Here is a 20,135-nt window from a genome sequence, read left to right on the forward strand (position 1 = left end):
AAAGTATAAGTAGACCCATGTGACAAAGAAGAGGCCCTTGTCCAGTGACCCTTGAAAGAGCCGTAGCTTAGGTATCAGTCTCTGTGTACCGCCTTTGTGGCCAGGCCCAAGAGGTCAGGGGTGCAGACACAGGCAGAGCAGGACAGGGATGAGGCTGCATCTGGGAGCTAGGCTCTGGAACTCACATTCCTTTGGTGGGGTCCCATTTGGCTGCCTTCCAGGGCACAGGGAAAGGTGCGTCTGCCAGGAGGTGGGGCAGGCAGCACACACAGACAGATGCGGATGTTTAGTAAACCACTGGAGCTGGCTCTGCAAGCGAAGGGTAGAACCAAACACGTTTACAGCCTCACTGCTCTGACCCTCCCTCTCGTTCAGGCACCGGCATGGAGGTCTGCTCTCAGGAAAGAAAAGTACCGGACAGAGATCAGGCAACTGAAGGAAGCCAAAAGAGGGCCAAGAACCTGGGTCCAGTTTGCAGGTGCAAATCCTGCTTGATGTGCCCATGAAATAGCCAAGGACAAGGTTGGGGGTACATGGGGCCTCTTGCCCTAAGCTCAGTGCTTACAAAGACTATGTTCTTGTTTTTGCTTTGGATTTGACAAAAAGGTTTGGAGGACCCTGTCCTGCAGAGACCAAATGCTCTAGGCATGGAATAATCTGGAGAAGCAGACCCACTCTTCAGCTGCACGTCTTCTTTTGCCCAGTTTCCCAAGATGAACCATCCCCGTATACTGATTCTGTTGCTGTTCTTTCATCCACTCACCCCCTGCCCGAGCTAGAGTCCCACCTTCCAGAGGAGGCTACCAATTCCCCCAGCGGCCAGGCACACTGCCGTAATCAGTGTCATAATCTGCCTCCAATTCATTCAGATGAAGCTTACCAAGATGAGACCAGATGAGCCCTAAGCCAGTTTTCCTTGGGTGTTCCTAAGGATATTACCCAAGGCTGACATGACCTAGAGCTTAAGAGGGCTAGGGAAAAAACAAACAAGTGCTAAAGCTGGATTCTGACCTTCAAGAGCAACCTGTCTGAGTACGCAGTGGCTTGATGCTTGCTCTATAAGCTTTTCTATTGGCCATTTTCCCCATTCTTTGAATCAAGGAGCTGCTAGTGGGGGAGTGGTGACAGTGGGATGGCACTGGAATTGGTGGTTATTGGTTTAAGGCACTACATTTTTTGGAAAGAACTGGAACCGTGAAGTTAAAAGGAGGGACAGCGTCCAGCTCCCCAAGTCAACAGCCTCTGCCCATTCCCCTGTCCTCCTGTGCACCTATTTGCAGCCCCCAGGTCTCCTGTCTGCCATCTTGATGCCATCGCATTGGATTAAGTGAGGTCTTCTTTCTTCACTCACATTTGCCACCCAGTTCCCAGCAGGATGCTTCCAACAGTTCAGAGTGTTGTTACATAGAAGAAGAAAGAGATTTGAATCTTATGAGCTCTGAAGGCAGAGCTAGATTCAGTGGAAAAGAGGAAGGCGGATTTCAAATAAATAAAAGGAAAAGTTTTCTATCAAGGAGGGGGCAATGGGAAGACTATGGACTCTGCAGCTGAACCAACTCAGGTTCAAATCCTAATGCTGCTCTTAATAGATCTGTGATCATGGGAGAATTACTTTCCCTCTCTCTGGCTTTGTTTCCTCTAGAAAAATAGAGAGAATGCATCTTCAACAGTGCTCTTTTTGGTTTATACAGTTTCTTGCAAAATGCCATATAAATGGCAAGTATGTGTGGGGATCCTGTGGGGAGGAAGCTGGTGTAGGAATGGACCCCAAGATATTTGCCCTAAGATGCTAGAATTCTTGATAGCCCAGGACAGATTCTAAACACTGAATGGAATTATCTTTCCATAGAGAACATTTTCCAAAGAATCCTACCCTGGCAGAACCACTGATGCTTTGCCCTGGAAGCAACTTGGGAGGGAGGTCTGGCCACTGCCCTCTTGCTCCATTCTTTTGGAGGAACTGGACTTCACCCTGTTTTTCTCCTGCTTTCTCTGACTCCCTAACCAGCTATTTACCTCCCCGAGAGGCTCTGCTCCTGAGAGAGAGGTGATAACGCTGGGAGTCAGGTGTGTTTCCACCTCCCAGCCTGTCCCCATCATCGATTCAGTCTCAAGTCAAACAGTCTCTGGATTTACCCTATTTAATTTGGCTGACGGAAAAGGGCCAGCCCTCTGATGATCAAATATGGGTCACAGGGAGGCTTCTCCCCTACCAAAGGCTACGCAATTATTTATTTAAAAATAATTAACCAAGGATTTCCGCAGGAAACAAAAGGCTTCTTTACAAGGGAGCACGTCAGGAGAGACTCAAGAGCCATTTGTTAGAATCCAGGCAGCATATCCCAAGGCTGCTGTGGTTTTCACACTTTGTTTTCTCCCCAACACAAGTTTATTATATAAGACACATAACGGTGGAGCTGCTCTGTTAAAAGACAGATGTGCCTAGACCTCTGAATGTTCCTTTAAAAGTCTCTGGTGAAGTGATAGAGGACTGGCTGGGAACTGGGGGATCCCTGTTCTAATCTCAGCTCTGCTATCAATTTCTTGGGTGAGCGCCACCTTCCTCATCTATAAGCCAGAGGACTGCCCACTGTGGGTGGGTGGGGCATTGTCACAGCAGTGTGATGGGAGCCAGGCATGAGGCCGCTCATCAGCCCCAGATCCACCTGCAACTGTTCCCACGATGCTCCTCTCACCAAGAATGTGGCAATCACTGGCCCCTGAGAGGGTGGCTGTAATCAGCCAGCCATCTTATGAGGGGGCGGGGTGGGAGTGCATCACAAGGTGTACACCAAAAATAGGTGCTGTTGTTAGAGGCAGGAGAGGCCAGTCCTCATATATTTCAAAAACTCAGAAGAGCACTTGAAGTGAGAACAAAAATAAGTGTAGGCTCTGGAGCCAGGTGACCCAGGTTTAAATCTTGGCTCTACCCTGTAAGACCTGTGTGACCTTGGGGAAGTTACTTAACCTCCCTGAGCTTCAGTTCCTTATGGTTAACAATATCCACCTGTCAGGCCATTGGGAAGACAATGGAATGAGTTAATGGATGTCCAAGTACCCAGATCATCCTGGGCATGTAACAGCTGCTGAAAACATGTCAATTCCTCCTACTTTGGAACTACCTTTGTTTAGAAGACATTTTTAGGAAGGCTGAGGTTGTGCCACTTTATTGGGCACCTACTGTGTGCCAGGCATTGTGCTAGGGAACGTTAAGAAGTGGAATGACATCTTCTCTTCTTCCTTCACCAACTCAAGTTCTTAAAGTGAACATATGACAAGGGCTCTGGTTTAATGTTGATTAACCAAAGATGCCAGGTTAATAGCCACCAGAGGACCCATAGGAGAAATGACAGTGACAGATGATAGCCACTCACCTTCCACTTCCTAGCTCAAGCCACTGATTGGACTTGTCCCCGTTGTTGGCTCTATGAACCACAACAAGTGTGTCCAGCAGCAAAAGCCATCCAAGGTGGAGTCTAGAGATATCCCTGAGGCCCTGGTGAGTAGATAATCTACTTTCTCCTGTTCCTAGGAATCAGCATCATGGGTGTTGGGCTATTTCTGGATTCCTAACAGCATATGGGACAGACACAGATCATTTGGTTTCTATCCAATATGACTGGTCAGAACGTCAAAGGCATGGCCGAGGTGCATGGTTCCAAGAAGCCAGCATCCTTGCCCTGCCTTCCTGTGCCAGCACCATCTCCAGGGTGCTTTTCACACTGCTGCAACCTGGGATTTCTTCCTAAAACAAAATCACACCATGCCTCTGCCCTGCTTGGAAACATCTGATAGCTCCTCACTGCTTTCCAGAAGAGCCCCAACACCAGAGGCTGGCAGAACTTGGCCTTTGCGACTCGTCTGTCTTATCTGCATCCTCTCTCATCACAACCATGATGCGCTTCTCAAATGGCCTGGCCATCTCCTGTCTCTGCACCTTTGCTGCTCCCTCTGCCTGGAAAGCTCTTCCCTTTTTCTCATGTCACATGGCCTCCCTGGAGATGGCTGCTCCATCCTTTGTATTTTACATGCACGAGGCAGAGACTTGCAGCAGGAGTCGGCCACCCTGCACTCTGACAATATGTTTACTTTTCTCTCCCTCTTAAAGAAGAGATGAGTTTTTACTTGTTGCATCCTCACAGCCTAGCAGACTGCCCAGTACTATGAATATTTATTGATTGAAGCAATGAAACCCCAGAGGCTTTGAGCACCCATGCCCCAGATAACAAGCATCACTTCTAGCAGAAGGAGAAAATACAGTCAGTTCTGTGTTTATTGTATTGAAAGTGTAAATCTGTTCCAGCTCTACTGACATAGTAGGGGATAATTTGAGTGTAATGTGAATTTCACATTTGCAAAACAGTGAATGCAGAAACCTGCATCCAGCTGAACGGAACCACATAGGAGAATACGAAAAACACTCCTGTGTGTACATATACACACCGCAAACATCTGTCAGCCACCTCACTCCACTGCGGGCACTGGTGAGGCACATCCATACGATGTTCCTCCCATTTCAGATAACCCTTTCTCCACCACTTCACAGTAACTCACAATCCGCAGCTCTTCTGATGCCCACTTCCCTAAGAAAACTGGCCATATTTATTGTTGTACAGCACTGATATATTTCTTAACTATTTAACGGGTATAAAACTCTGGTAATCTTTTTATTAGATTCTTATCTTTTAAAAGTGTGTTGGCTGGGCATGGTGGCTCATGCCTGTTATCCCAGCATTTTGGGAGGCCAGGGCAGGTGGATCACTTGAGGCCAGGAGTTTGAGATTAGCCTGGCCAACATGATGAAACCCTGTCTCTATGAAAAATACAAAAATTAGCTGGACATACTGCTGCATGCCTGTAATTCCAGCTACTTGGGAGGCTGAGGCAGGAGAATTGCTTGAACCTGGGAAGCGGAGGTTGCAGTGAGCTGAGATCACTCCACTTCACTCCAGCCTGGGCAACCAGAGTAAGACTCCAGCTCAAAACAAAAAAAATGTGTTGCTGAGGAAGTTTTCAAGTGTTGTGCTTTTTAAAAATTGTATTTTAGAGATGGAGTCTCATTCTGTCACTCAGTCTGGAGTGCAGTGGCGTAATCTCGGCTCACTGCAGCCTCCACCCCCGGGCTCAAGTGATTCTCCTGCCTCAACTGGGACTACAGGCTCCCACCTCCATGCCTGGCTAAGTTTTTATGTTTTTGGTAGAGATCAGGGTTTCACCATATTGGCCAGGCTGGTCTCATACTCCTGACCTGAAGTGATGTGCCTTCCTCAGCCTCCCAAAGTGCCACTGTATCTGGCCTCAAGTGTTGTGCTCTTAATTCTGTTTTTCCCACAAGCCCTGTGGTTCTTATTGCATGGGTTAGCAAAGTGTGCTGATTTTTAGGCTGCATATGTCAGGTTATATAGAACCAACTGTGCCTGTGTGTTCAAAGACAAACAGGACTGGCTTACAGGAGGACTCCAGAGAGGAGCTGTCAGGGTGTCATTCCAGAGAGACTTTGCAGAAACCTGTGCTTCAGGGGCTTAGAGCTACAGCTTGTAGAGCCCCTGGCGATTTAATTCAGCTCTAAGAGCTTCAAAAAACAGCTGAGACTCCAGTTCCACAATTCCAGAGATCAACTGGACACCAGCCTCTAGATTCTTTAACAATCTCTCTCTCTCTCTCTGCCTTAACTCTGATGATTCTGGATCAGTTAACTTTTGGGCCCTAGCATTTTTGTCTGTGAAATGGGCACACAGATATTCCTTCTTCACGAGCCAGAATCATGAATGAATAAAAGCATGGCAGAGATGCATCAGTTCTGTTGTGTAAACAGAAGAGCAATGTCAACCAGGAAAACATGACCAGAATTGCTCTTTTAGTAAGAAGAAAGGCGGACAGTGGGGATTCCTGGGCAATGTGGGGCTCAGTTTGCCCCTGATGTGGCCTTTAGCACTGAAGCCTGGGAGTTCCTTTCACTGGGCTCTGCGAGCTGCACACAGAATCTGGTGGGATGCCTTTCACCCTTGATATTTCAGAGCCAACCTCCCATCCCTGATAATGCAGGAATGTTCCTCTGGCTGGTGGACCTCTGCCAGCGGAGTGAGCGTCCCAGCTACCAACAGAGTAAACATTACTCAACTCGCTGGGGCTCTGTCACACACATTCTTCCCCTGTGTTTCTAACCTCATGCAGAGTGTAGCCCAACCCTGCTGGGTCTAGAAACTGGGAATTTAAACTCAGGAGAGAGCATGTGAAAGAGAGAGCTCGTCCAAAAGGAAAGAACTATGTCCATAAATTATGAGTAGACAGAGCCATCTTTTCTAGGAAGCCAAATCATTATGTTGGAGAGAGGACAGGGAGGGTCGGGGCCAGGTTTGATGGACTCAGTACTGAGTCCTGGTAACTGCCTTTTCCCTGAACACATCATTGTTTTTAAGGACAGAGTCAGAGAGACAAATGATTCAGTCTCGTGAACTTCTGAGATGCTCATTTGGAAGAAAAGAATGTGAACAATTCCCTGGCTTGAAACTGAGAACTCCAGAAATGAAAGCTTTCAAATGAGTTAGCATTGCTGCCTCAGTTTCCTTTTTGTGGCACAGGACTTTTGCTAGTTCTTATTAATATTTCCTCCTCTGCGAGGATAAAGATCCATGTTTGCAAAGAGTTTAGAAGATTAAAAATCTGCAAGTTTGGAAGAAAAAGCTGATGCAAGATGAAAGCAATTTAAATGCTGGGCTGGTTTCAATTCCGGATCCCTTTCTACCTAACACGGCTTAGTTAGGAGCTCAGTTCACAAGAGGAGAAACACAGACAGGCCTGCGGGGACAGTAAACATTCTTGACTCAAGGAGTAAAAGTTGAGTGATACTTAAGGGAAGCCCACAAACTGGTTTTCTTATTTTAAAAAAAAAATCAAAGCAAATGTAACCAAGAAAAGAAAAAGAAAACAATCTTTCATCAAAAGCACCTTGGCTGAGAACAGAAGCTGATGTGCATGGTGCACCTGAAAAAACTGCACACGCGGGGAGGCAGAAGAGCAACAGAAACTCCGCGTGTCCTCCCCCACAAGGTCTACCTGTGCCACCACACCTCATCCTTACTAGAGTGGCAGTTTCTGCAGGCAAAAAAAAATTTCTGCAGGTTTGCAGTGAATACTTTGGCCTGAAGACTGCTGCTGTAGGTGAAAGGAACCAGCCTGGCACTTGAGAACTTGGGCAGTACTCACATCTGAGAGTATGTTACTCCCGTCTGCTTCTCAATGTGTCACAGGCACCCATGTGACAGAGTGGAAAACTGATGTTTAGAAAGGACAAGGTTGTTTGCACTACCTCTTGCTGGGGGGTCTCCCAGCAAGTCAGTGGTATTCCAAAGCTGACCCTTCTCCCTCTTCCCCATAAAACCCAAAAGGGCTCCAGATATGTTAAGTCTCCCCATCATGACCCTAATGGCCTGAAATGATTTTGCAGGTTTGTCTTCTTGTTCCTTGGCTGCATCCCCCACCGGAATGTCAGCCCCATGAGGGCAGGACCTTGTGTGTAGTCTCCATTTTCTTCTTGACATAGAGTCATGCTAAACATTCAATAAACATTTGTTAAAGAAGTGAATGATGAATGAATAACCTGTGCTTCCGCTCTGACTGATGACTCCACGTCCCTTTCACCTTAGGTTATTGAATTGAGTGGTGGTAAAGTGACTGACGTATATGATGTATCCTCTAAATCTCCCGGTTTTTCTTTTCTTTTTTGAGACAAGCTTCTAGCTCTGCTCCCCAGGCTGGAGTACGGTGCACAATCCAGCTCACTGCAGCCTTGACCTCCTGGACTCAAGGAATCCTCCCACCTCAGCCTCCCAAATAGTTGGGACTACAGGTGCATGCCACCATGCCTGGCTAATTTCTTCTTGTTGTTATTGTTATTGTTTTGTAGAGATGGGGTCTATGTTGCCCAGGCTGGTCTCAAACTCCTGGGCTCAAGCAGCTCTTTTGCTTTGGCCTCCCTCTCCCAGTTTTTCTATGGGCAAGAGAGGCAAGCATTCTTTTTAAGGAAGAAGAGAGAAGGAGAGAGAGATTCAAATAGAATCAAAATTGAAGAAATAGTATCGATAGACTTGGGCAGTTTCACATTTGAAGAACCGAGTTTGGGGGCCGCTGGGTTGATTTGGGGATAATGACAAGAGTCAATTAATGGGAATTTACTGTTGCAACATGAATAACTTAAACGCCCTCGTCTCCAAAGAAACTAGGGTAAAACTAAGAAGGGTTAACGGTGGTCATATTAGCCCCAAAGGCTTGGGGGCAGACACTGCCCTTCTGCAGTCTGACTCCTGGTGTTTTCTGAGCGGCTGCCTTTGCAGGCAGAGATAATATGGCTGCGACAAAGGCCTCTAGGCCTGGCCAGCAAGGAGGATGGTGATGCTCCCAGTGGGTCTGGGCAAAGAGAGGAAGGCTATAAAGCCATCAGCAGACTGAGCCATTGGGTGTCCACACAAAAGTAAGGTCCTATAAACAGACATCTGTATTGTGACTGAAGGGCTAATAAAATTGCCTTAGAAAACAGAGGTTTTCCACCATGGCCTATTCACAAGCAAGACCTTACTGGGAGATGACACCCAGGGAGAAGATCCTTTGAGGCCCGGCAAGTATCAGAGCTGCCTTGTGATAGGGATTTGCCTGGCCAGATCCCAGCCTCTTCATCACTGTCACAGAGGGCATCTCCATCAGCATCATTATCATCATCATCATCACCATCATCATGACAGATAGCTGCTGATCACAGGCAGGCCCAGGGAGGCTCGTCCCAGGGAACACCGGGTGTTGGGCACTGAGACAGGGTCACCAGCCAACTGCTCAGGGAGCACCACCAGAGACCTGGTGGCTGCCCAGAGCAGGGCAGTTTTGTTTCTGTCTCTTCAGATCATTGATTTGCAGTAGTCCAGTCCCTTTTCCAGACCTCACTTTGCTCAAAGGAAACACAGGAAGAGGAGTTCTTGCTCTTTTCTTGCCCTAGGGATACTGGTTAGAGATGATAAAAGTAGTAGAACACTAAACTAACTAGTAGAACTAAATTACATGAGTAGACTAGTTTACTAGTAGAACATTGGGGAGAAAGTCATGATATGTTCTTTGAAAACTTTCTAGTAGCATTAAATGTTGACATTAGTTTGTGAACTGTATTCTCAAGCAGTGTTAATGGGGTGAAGCTGGGTGACACTGTTTCTAGAGAAGAGAAAATATGCATATATATATATAATTATATAACACATACATGCTATGTAAAACAAAACTAATCCCATGCCCAGTTTAATTCTTTTTTTTTTAACTCCCCTTCCCCCCACCCCAGTTTAATTCTTAAACTGAATACCAAATTTATAAAACAGGGGATTTCTGCATATGCTTCGACAGGAAGCCCTCAAATAGATATCTTCATTTCACAAATATATGCAGTATCTACCATGTTCCAGGCACAGGGCTATGGGCCGGAGACACAACGGTGAAGAAATCCAACTCAGGTTTAGATGTTGGTACAGCCCACAATCCTACCACTCTGAATACATGCATAGAGAGCAAGGTGTTCGGAGGCTTCAGGGACCTTCTTTTCACGGTAAGATTAAAGTTTACAAGTAGGTATGCAAACCCTCCAGTTCCCCTGGCCGTAGGGCTGTAGACGATGAGGAAGAAAGCCTGCTCATTTCTGTCTCCGTCCATAAAACACCTTGAGATAAATGAAGCACTTTTGTGTCCATTGCACAAACTGATGTTACACAAATAGGAGATGCTGTTTAAGGGTTTTCCACCCTTGCTAAACAAGAACTCGCTTACACTTCACGGCCAACTGAGTCCACTGGGTGCCGACCAGGAAGAGGCACCCACAGTGGACTGGGCCAGAAGGCATGGGCATGCCAGCTGCCATTCAAAGGCCCCGAAAGTGTTAACCTCCAGCAGTTATAGGTGTCTAGTTTATACCCATTATAAATCTGTTTATTGTGACTGGCTCCACCCAATCTGCTGGTGTTGTAAAGCTCTAATGATCCCTAATAAAGGTGGAAGGCTTCTAACAGCACACAGTTCCTGAAATGGGGAAGGAGCGAGGGAGTGAGGGAGAGAAGGAGAGAGAGAAAGACAGATGATGAATTTCACAATAAAATATCACAATGGCAAGCCTTCCTCTGCACTTCAAGCTGCGGAGTTCTGGGCCCCAAGACTGGATGCAACACACAGTCTCCAAACAATAGCCCGACAGAGTGGAAAGGCCCTCACCCCACACCCTCATTTGCCAGAATCCCCAGGAAGTGAAATGATTCACCCAAGGTCATCCTTGCTCATTGGTGGCTCTGATCTCCTGAATCCTAGACCAAGGCCCCTCACCCCAGCTGCCTCTCCTTTAAATCGCTCTCTTTTTTTTTTTTTTTTAAGATGGAGTCTCTTTCTGTCACCAGGCTGGAGTGCAGTGGTGTGATCTTGGCTCACTGCAACCTCTGCCTCCTGGGTTCAAGCAATTCTTGTGCCTCAGCCTCCCAAGTAGCTGGGATTATAGGCATGTGCCACCACACCCAGCTAATTTTTCTATTTTTGTAGAAACAGGGTTTCACCATGTTGGCCAGGATGAGCTCGATTCCCTGACCTGGTGATCTGCCTGCCTCGACCTCCCAAAGTGCTGGGATTATAGGCATGAGCCACTGTGCCCAGCCTCTCTTTTTTTTCTGTCTCACTCTGTCACACGGGCTGTAGTACAGTAGCACCAATGGACACAAAGTGTTGAATTTATCTTAAGGTGTTTTATGGATGGAGACAGAAATAAGCAGCCTGCTCTCCTTGTTGTCTACAACCCAACTGCCATAGCTCACTTTGGCCTCAAACTCCAGGGCTCAAGTGATCCTCCTACCTCAGCCTCCCAAGTAGCTGGGACTATAGGCAAATCTCTTAGGGCTTTTGTCAAAAGTGCTGATGCCTGTGAACATTTCATTTCTCAATTCTGATTCTGAAGGTGTGTGTGGGTGGAGGGAGCCATATGTATTTCTAATGAGCTCCCTGGGTGACTTTTATGTGGTCTGGAGAGAGATTTGAGAACCACAGATCTTGCCAATACTTAGTTCATTGTTTCTGATGTTTCAAATGACAAGCAGGTTCATGGAAAGGGAAATCCTTCCAGGGTGAAACAGCAAGGCAACACCTTTGTCAAGAACTCAGGGAGAACCCAAGCTCTTCCATTCTCTCAACACTCTGAAGGTTCTGAGTCAATTCAATGATACTGTAATGGCAGCTAGACTTCCTTGCCAGGCACTGTGCTTGGCACTGTGTGTCTGATCATATTTAAGCCTCACAGCAGCCCTAAGGAGATAGGTATTGGGGCGAAGACACTAATAACTTGAGGCCACATGGCCAGATAGTGACAGAACCACAACCCAAGCCAAGCCTGATTTGGGTGCTATACTTGGCTACCCAGACACACCCACCTGAATCCAGTCCTGAGAAGGGACTGCCCACAACCAGCCCACCTTGGCTCAGGTAGACTTCCCTTGGGAAAGTCTACATGCTAAAGACCATCTGCATGGTGTTTCTTCAACTTAGGAAGAACATGCAGAGTACAAGTCCTGAGGAGACTGGCTCTTGACTTCCCAAAAGCACTGGAGGCATCGAGTCCCCCCTTGCCGCTGATTCCTCGGTGGCTGAATTCACACAAGTGTGCTATTGTGGAGGCTGCTGAAGTCAGAGCACAGGGTAATGGGAAGGTACCTAAAGCAGATGCATGCTCACAGGTTGAGGGGAGTGGTTTCCAGAAAATCAGCCCTTAGGAGCTTCTGAGGTTTCCCTTTGCTCACTGTGGGGTTGTGTGCACCCTCTCCTTCATGCTCCTTCACCTGAAGTTTGAGGGAACTTCCCTTCTAAGAACAAAGGGCATTAAGCTTCCCAGATGCAACCTCTAGGAACATCCCACACCCCCTCTACCTGGCAGGTTCCCAGGGCTAGTTACTAACAAGCAATACATATGAGAGGGGTACTCGCACCTCCTTCAATTAAAAAAAGAAAAATGCCCTATTAGGTACAGGAAATTCATGATCACCTCGAACTCATGAACATCATGAACCTAACCTCCTGCTACATGGTCATGACCCTCCCCTCAGCCCCCACCAATCCATGGTCTTCCCAGCTTCCCCTCACTGTTTCCTGAATTTGTACCAATGCTTTACGGCACTCAATATGCCTTATAGTTGTCACAGAGAAGTCCTAGGAGGAGCCAGAGACTGCCTCATACCCAATGTGCTACAAGAAGGCAGCCTGAGTTTGCTGCAAACATCAAGATGAGTATCTAGTTGGAGATACTCAGGTCCTCTAAAAATCAAGATTGAGGCTGGGCATGGTGGTTTACGCCTGTAATCTGAGCACTTTGGGAGGCTGAGTGGGGTGGATCACCAGGTCAGGAGTTTGAGACCTGACCAATACGGTGAAACACCCGTCTCTACTAAAAAAAACAAAATTAGCTGGGCGTGGTGGCACATGCCTGTAATCCCAACTACTCAGGAGACTGAGGCAGGAGAATTTCTTGAACCTGGAAGGCAAAGGTTGCAGTTAGCCGAGATCACACCATTGCACTCCAGCCTGGGTGACATAGTGAGACTCTGCCTCAAAAAAAAAAAAAAAAAAAAAAAAAAAATCAAGATTAAATGAAACCTCTAAGAAGGACAGGGAAAGGGGTGAAAAAAACTAAAAAACCAAAAAATGAAGAAAGCACCCACAAGCCTCTGCAAGGAATGATAACAGTTACTATTTATGAGAGCCTGTTATGTACAGAGTGTTTCACATATATATTATCTCATTTAATTCTTCTAGCATCTGCATGAGTGGGTGTCTCCACCCCTCGAGAGGCAAGCACAGAGATTCCAGAGACTTGCCCAGGGTCACACAGCAGTAAGTGGCCAAGTTAAGGTTGGAATTCAGGTCTGCCTCCATAGCCTGCAATTTTGTTGCTGTACCCACTGGATTTAAAAGAGCATTTCCCCGTATTAGATGTCAAGGCTGGCGATGGTGAGGCAAATTACACCAGTTAGGAGGCAAAGGGGAGTTAGTGGCTAATTCAATCCCACTACTCAAAGTGTGTCCAGACCATCCTCTTCAACAGCACCTGGGAACTTGTTGAAAATGCAGAAACTCAGGCCTCACTCCAGGCCTACAGAATGAGAATCTGTATCTCAACCGCCCCGCCCTCCCCCAGGGAGTTAGCATACACTTTAACATTTGAGAAGCTAAATTTGAGAACCTTAGAGTTGGTTCTCAAATGTAACTGTACATTGGTATCACTTAGAAAGTTTTCACTACTGATGTGTAGTCCCGCTCACAGCCATGCTGACAGGTCCGGGGTGCAGCTTGGGCACTGGGAGTTTTAGACACTCCCTCAGGTGATTCTAAAGCGTGGCCATGTTTGAGAACGATTGTCCTACAGTGGGATCAGCAAACTGGTCTCTTGGCCGAAGCAGCCTGTGTGACCCACAAGCTAAGAATTGGTTTTACATTTTTAAATAGTTGAAAAAAAATCAATCAAAGACTATAGGATGATATGTGAAAATTATATGAAATTTAAACTGCAGTCCCCATACAATAAAGTTTTATTGGAAGACAGTGATGTTCATTTGCTTCCAAGTCTATGGGCCATGGCTGTCCATAGCCCATAGACTGCAAAGGCACAGTTGAGTAATTGCAACTGAATAGTTTAAAATACTTAATATTTACTATCTGGATCCTTACAGAAAAAGGTTGTACATCCCTGTTCTAGAGTATTTGTGAATAGCTAGGATAATAACCATGGTTGACTGATTGATCTGACTTTATTTGTGGGCTGCATTCCTTTTACATATATAATTTCTATATGTGTGTGTGTGTATATATGTATAATACCTATATATGTATGTATATTTCTCTCTCTCCTCTTCATTTGTGTTTGTACTTCCCACTAAAAAGTGGGTAGAGGCATAAGGCCAGATCCTATTTCTTTCCATTAAGCAGGTAGCTTCAAAGGCCCTTGCACAGATCTCTGCCTCTCTCTGCACCTGTGGTGCTTAATTCTCTCTAAGTTCCTGTCACTTTCCATCAAACCTTCAACAAACAGTTTCCAAGAGCACTTCTCCCATAAGCTGCAGGCCAGGGCTGTGTGCTTGCAGGCAGCTTCCTTCCTCCTCAGAACTGACTGGAGGCGGCAAGGAGTCCTTGAATCCTCTAAGGATCCTTCAGGGGGATTAGGCATGACCAGTAGGGCTGCTTTAGGTGATAGGACTCCAGTATCTCCTGGCCCTTTTGTGCAGAAGCTTAGAGCCCCACCAGCCCAGCCGCCCAGTTTCTTTGTATGCAGACCAGGGTTGGTCCCTATCAGGGGGAGGCTGACAGCAGAATACCCTGAAGTCTAGGCCTCTTAATCTCATTAATATCCTGATTGTCTTCCCCAATCTAGTGGCAGCCCATGGGGTGGTACCCACAAGATAAAATGACCTTCAAATTCAAGAGATAAAATGGCACTCAGATAAAGTCCCTAAGACGGAGAACACTGGAACCACCCACGTCCACCACTAAACCTCAAGTCAGTATGAAAGTGGTTCCTACAATAGCAGTCATATCAAGGCAGGATTTGTCTCTTTTCTGAACTGAAGTAATCTGCAACTTAGGGACAATGGGCCTTATTCACTGTGAGGAACTTTGCCGCTGAGATGAATATTTTTACAACGGCCCTCATAAACCCCTCCCTCTGTCTGCTGCCCAGGGAGGAGGCGGAGCTCCAGAGGTGAGCTGAGGTACTTGCAGTGTCTCAGAAGCCCCATTAAGTTGTTAAGGCATTTAGTAGCCCAGACAGTGCCGACTGCAAGGGCAGTTCAAATCCCCACACAGATGGGTGTGGAGTTGTGAAGGAGGGGGCTTCGATTTCTTGCCTGGGTAGGGCACAGAATCCACCTTGGTCAGGGGCAGGAAGCAGTAAACTAGCCAGAATGGGAGACTCCCACCCTTACCCCACCTCTTTGGCCATGATCTCCCAAAGCCTCAGTGTCATTCAGAGGGGAACTGTAGGAATGTGGGAAAAGGAACTGGGTGGGGGGTGCTGTATGTCTCTCTCTCTCTCTCTCTCTCTCTCTGTATGTGTGCTGGGTTTTGTGCCCGAAAAGTTCTTACATCTGCATCAAGCAAAAAGAGACGAACAGTGTGCAACAGCTCAAAACCTGTCCCCAGCACTTACTAAGAATATGAACTTGAGGACATTCCTTCCATTCTAAATAGTTCACTTTCCTTGACTGTAAAATAAAGATGACACTACCGATGGCTCCTACCCTGCAGGGTTGTTATGCAGGTTACATAACATGATGCACGGAAGAGCTCAGCCCAGGGCCTGGGACCCAGGAAGTGCTCCATTGACACTGGCCATTAGAATTACTCTCGCTGAGTCACCACCTTGCCACTGGACACTTTGGAGATTTCCTTGGGTCCTGCAGAATTCAGTGCCGGGGAAAACAACAGCATTCACACAAGTACCCTGGCCCGGAGTTTGGCTTGTCTGAGACCCAGGGTTAGATTCCTGCTGGTAACCTGGGAGGGGTGCGAAGGGGGATGAGGGAGAGGCAGGAGGCAGGATTCTCTGTTTTTCAAGCTCTGCGCCACGTCAGGGAAGTCAAGTCCACTGGGCTTGGAGAGCGAGGAACAGAGTTCAGCAAGAGGGAGGAGCAGCAGCCACAGAAATACGTCTCTTCTTTGGTAAAGGGACCCCTGAAGGTCCTCCTGGGGAGGCCTCTTCTGTTCTTTGTGTCTCACTTTCTTTGCAGGAGAGTAAGTCCCCACTTCCCTCCCAAAAGGTGACACAAGAGTGAGTACATCAGCCAGGTTCGGTGGCTCATGCCTGTAATCCCAGCACTTTGGGAGGCTGAGGCGGGCAGATCATGAGGTCAGGAGTTCAAGACCAGCCTGGCCAATATGGTGAAACCCCTTCTTTAATAAAAACACAAAAATTAGCTGGGTATGGTGGCACGTGCCTGCAGTCCCAGCTACTCGGGAGGCTGAGGCAGGAGAATTGCTTGAACCTGGGAGGTGGAGGTTGCGGTGAGCTGAGATCGCACCACTGCACTCCAGCCTAGGCAACAGAGCGAGACTCCATCTCCAAAAAAAAAAAAGTGAGGACATCACACATGGGAGAGCGGAGGCTGATGAAGACATTTTACCTTTCCTCGCCTCCTCAAGGCGGTGGCCAGGTGAGCTTGCTGACGACTAGAGCAAAGGGCACAGGGAGCAAGGCCACCACAGATCACACCGCAGATACCACGGCTCGGGCCAAGGCTAGCCGAGCTTCCATCACACACCAACTTCCTCCTTCTCCTCCTCGAGCCAATCAATACAAGCACCAGGCTCCAACCAGTCCTTCTCCTTGCTGCCGCCCTGCCCTCTGACCTTTTGGGGCCTTTCTCTTGACTCATCTCCAGAAGGGAGGTAGAGGCCATCACTCCGGGCCTACTCAATGGCCTCAGAATGGGCTGTCATGGGGCCTATAACCAGGGACAGCTCCTGCTGGCCGAGAGCTGGAATAGGGGGTGGGGGCAGATAAAGACTTCGAGGCCGAAGATAAATGGCTGCCTGCAGCCTGCTACAGTAACTTCAGGCCCCCAAGAAGAGCAAACAAAGGGTGCCCCTGTGACACTCCCTGGAAAGATGAAGGCCCAGCAGCGGCAGCCAGGCTGGTTCAAAGCCCCAGCTTAATTGTCAATTAAGCATGCATAAGGGAGACAAAGCCATGACAACCCTGGGCCGCATGCTGGTGTGTGATTGTAAAGCCGCGGAGGGCGGCGCTGCAAACAGCTGATTCTGCTGACGATGTGTTTGCAGGGCATCTTGTAACCAATCAGCCGCTGACAGAGGCAGAGTGCTCCTCCTGCCACCCCCATTGTGCCGGACATTCCAGGACCAGGGTCACACCGTGGTCATCGTGGGCAAGTGGGCCACAGCGTGGTAAGCATGGCCGGGAGGGAAGGTGCTGTTAAAGAAAGGGTGCTCTTCCTCTCCACGAAGAGGGTCCTGGGGAAGCTTCGTCTCCAAGGTGCTGCCAGCTCTCCTGGCTCAGGTGCCCATGTTTGGAGAGGGGAGAGTGTGGAGAGTGAGTGTGGGGACTGAGGCCTTGTTCCCCCCAGCTCAGTCTTTGGGGTTGCTAGTGCTGACTGTGGATATTGGGCTCTCCTCAGCAACATGGAGCTCCTTTTTTTACTTGCATGGAGTCTTGCTCTGTCGCCCAGGTTGGAGTGGAGTGGTGCGATCTTGGCTCACTGCAACCTCTGCCTTCTTGGTCCAGGCAACTCTCCTGTCTCAGCCTCCCAAGTAGCTGGGATTACGCACGTCTGCCACCACACCTGGCTAATCTTTGTGTTTTTAGTAGAGATGGGGTTTCACCATGTTGGTCAGACTGGTCTCAAACTCCTGACATCAAGTGATCTGCCCACCTTGGCCTCCCAAAGTTCTGGGATTTCAGGTGTGAGCTACTGCACCCAGCCCATAGAGCTTTTATGATATTCTGCATGCAGTTACATTTCTGGCTTGGCTAGTGACCGTGCCCTGGCTGTGGTCACTGAGGTGGGAAAAGTGCTATGCGGCTCCAGACAGATGCCACCTGAGTGCTGGGCTCCAGCCTGTTCTCTGCCTGCATGCATTACTCAGGAGCGCTGTCAGGGGGCACGTGCCATCCTGGCAGCCTGAGATGGGGGACACACATCTTCAGTCCCAGCATCCTGCATCCCAGGCACCTCTGTTTCCAGTTCCAGGGCAGGACACATCTCACTGCCTCTTAGGGGAATGCCCTGGTGTGTGAGATTAAAAAGAAAATGGGGCCGGGAGTGGTGGTTACACCTGTAATCCCAGCGTTTCGGGAGGCCGAGATGGGCAGACCATGAGTTCAGGTGATTGAGGCCATCCTAACATGGTGAAAACCTGTCTCTACTAAAATTACAAAAAATTAGCCAGGGGTGGTGGCACATGCCTGTAGTCCCAGCTACCTGGGAGGCTGAGGCAGGAGAATTGCTTGAACCCGGGAGGCAGAGGTTGCAGTGAGCCCAGATTGCGCCACTGGACTTAAGCCTGAATGACAGTGAGACACTGTCTCAAAAAAAAGAAAATGGATTTCTGCTGCCTGCCAGTCTTCCCACTGCCCTTGTTGAGAGTCATAATGATGGTAGTATGGGTTATTGGGAAAGGTGTCTTCATGCATTTAGTCCTTTCATCCTCACACGCACCCTGTGTGGAAGGTCCTATTTCTCCCTGTTATAGGCAGGAAACTCAGACTCAGAAAAGTTATGTGAATTAGCCAGTTTAACCTCACTGGTTAGAACCCAGGTTCATAATTACACCCAGAGAAGCCAGTCCTTGGGCTTGGAGTAAGGACTACGTTGCGGAGGAGGCCAGAGTGAAAATTAAGGCAGAGGGGCTGGGCAGTCTCACAACTGTAATCCCGGCACTTTGGGAGGCCAAGGCAGGAGGACTGCTTGAGACCAAGAGGTGGAGGCTGTAGCGAGCCGAGGCTGTAGTGAGCCAAGAGTGTGCCGCTGCACTCTAGCTTGGGTGACAGAGGGAGCTCCTGTCTTTAAAAAAAAAAAAACAAGCAGAAGAAAGGCAGCCACTGAGAATATTCAGTGTCCCATAACTGTTCCTCCAGAAACAGTAACAGGATCTCCCACTCCACAGAAAGATCCACAAAGCCCAAGAAAACCTCCATCTGCAGCTGGTTCTGGGAATTTGACACTGACCTGGTATCTTTCCTACCAGACAGTGAACCCCCAGAGGGCAGGACACACAGCTCCTACATCACTAGCATATTGCCAGGACTTGGTAAGCACTCAACACATCTTTGTGCTGTGGGAAAGTGCGGCGTGGGAACCAGCAGGCCTGAGCTCCAGTCCTTGTTTTGCTACCATTGCGCTGTGTTGCTTTGGCAAATCACTATCTCTTTCTGGACCTCAGTTCTTCGAATTCATGATTTTTAGAAAGATCCAGACTTCAGGGGCACCCCAGAGAGTCCACTTCCTGTGGGACACGCCCTTCCTAGACTCCAATCAGAGGATGACACAGGCTGTGTTTTCTGCCCACCCTGCTGGGTTTCTAGTACCTGCTCCCACCCCTCCAGCCCCAGCCCTCTGGGTCTCCCGTCAGCACACAGGATGCCTAAGCCAGCGACCCTGTGGTGACCTCAGCACAGCCCCAGCTTGTCAGAAGGCTGCTGAGCCTTTGTTTGGCTTCCAGTCTCCCTGACTTTGGTGTGGAGATCACAGGTCCCAGCACAATAGCCATTGTCTTCTCAATAATGCCCCTTGCCCCAACCACGCCTCCCGCAGCTCCCAGCTTCAGCTCCATGGATCGCTGTGGTGGGCAAGTGATCTGGTCCTGCTCAGTGCCGGCCACGTGCCTTTTGCCACAACCCTCAGAACCCTGCTTTGACTTTCCCCAAAGGGGCGAAGTTACTCTGCCATCAGGCCAGTCTTTGCCTAGGGGCTTCTCTGCCTCTTAGGTAACCCAGACTTTCTCCCTGTGTGCTTGAGCCCTTCTCCCGTGTGGGAGTCGGACCTAGAGAAACCATCAGTGCTGGCCCCAGCTCCCAGAGGCCTGGAAGAGGCCATGCCATGGGAGGGCACAGCAGGCATGGAACAAATGCTTGTACACCACCCAGCTGGTGGCTCTGAGCCTGTCTTGGTGGTTTTGGTCTCCTCAACACTTGGGTCAGCTCCCAGCCCTCAGGCCTTTCCCATCAGAAGGGCAAGCAGCAGGCGAGGGGGTAACACGTTTCGGAATAACCCCAGAGTTAGAAACAGAGTTCGGCTTTCCTTTCACAAGCCCCTTTCTTGGAGGAGGCAGGAGACTGTGTTACACTTTGTCCTCATGGGTACCACACAGACCCCGGTGAGCACCCCAATTTAGGAAGCCAGCTTTGCCGGAAGACTGAAGGACCAAAAGAAATGCTCAATTCCAGCCTGTGCCTAACACAGCGCTCAGCATATAGGGGTGCTTTCCCCCAAGAGGCTGTAGGATTCCATCCTGACAAACCTAAACCCCAGAGCAGAGGCATTCTAATCCAGCCAGGGCCCGGCACGCAGAAGCACTCAATCAAGCATGACGGAGCAGGTACTCGGTAAGTTTTGCCCAACTCATCACTGCAAAGA

General features: G+C 48.6%; 1 protein-coding gene across 5 annotated transcripts in view; it reads right to left on the reverse strand.

The window, feature by feature from the left end:
* The window catches only part of HNF1B (HNF1 homeobox B), a 60,312-nt gene that overhangs the window by 24,870 nt on the left and 15,307 nt on the right, over positions 1–20,135 (reverse strand). The gene's annotated exons all lie outside the window — the stretch shown is intronic.

This window comes from Aotus nancymaae, unplaced genomic scaffold, assembly GCF_030222135.1.
Source record: "Aotus nancymaae isolate 86718 unplaced genomic scaffold, 86718_ANA_hifiasm-v0.15.2.pri h1tg000018l, whole genome shotgun sequence".
Classification (NCBI taxonomy): Eukaryota; Metazoa; Chordata; class Mammalia; order Primates; family Aotidae; genus Aotus; species Aotus nancymaae.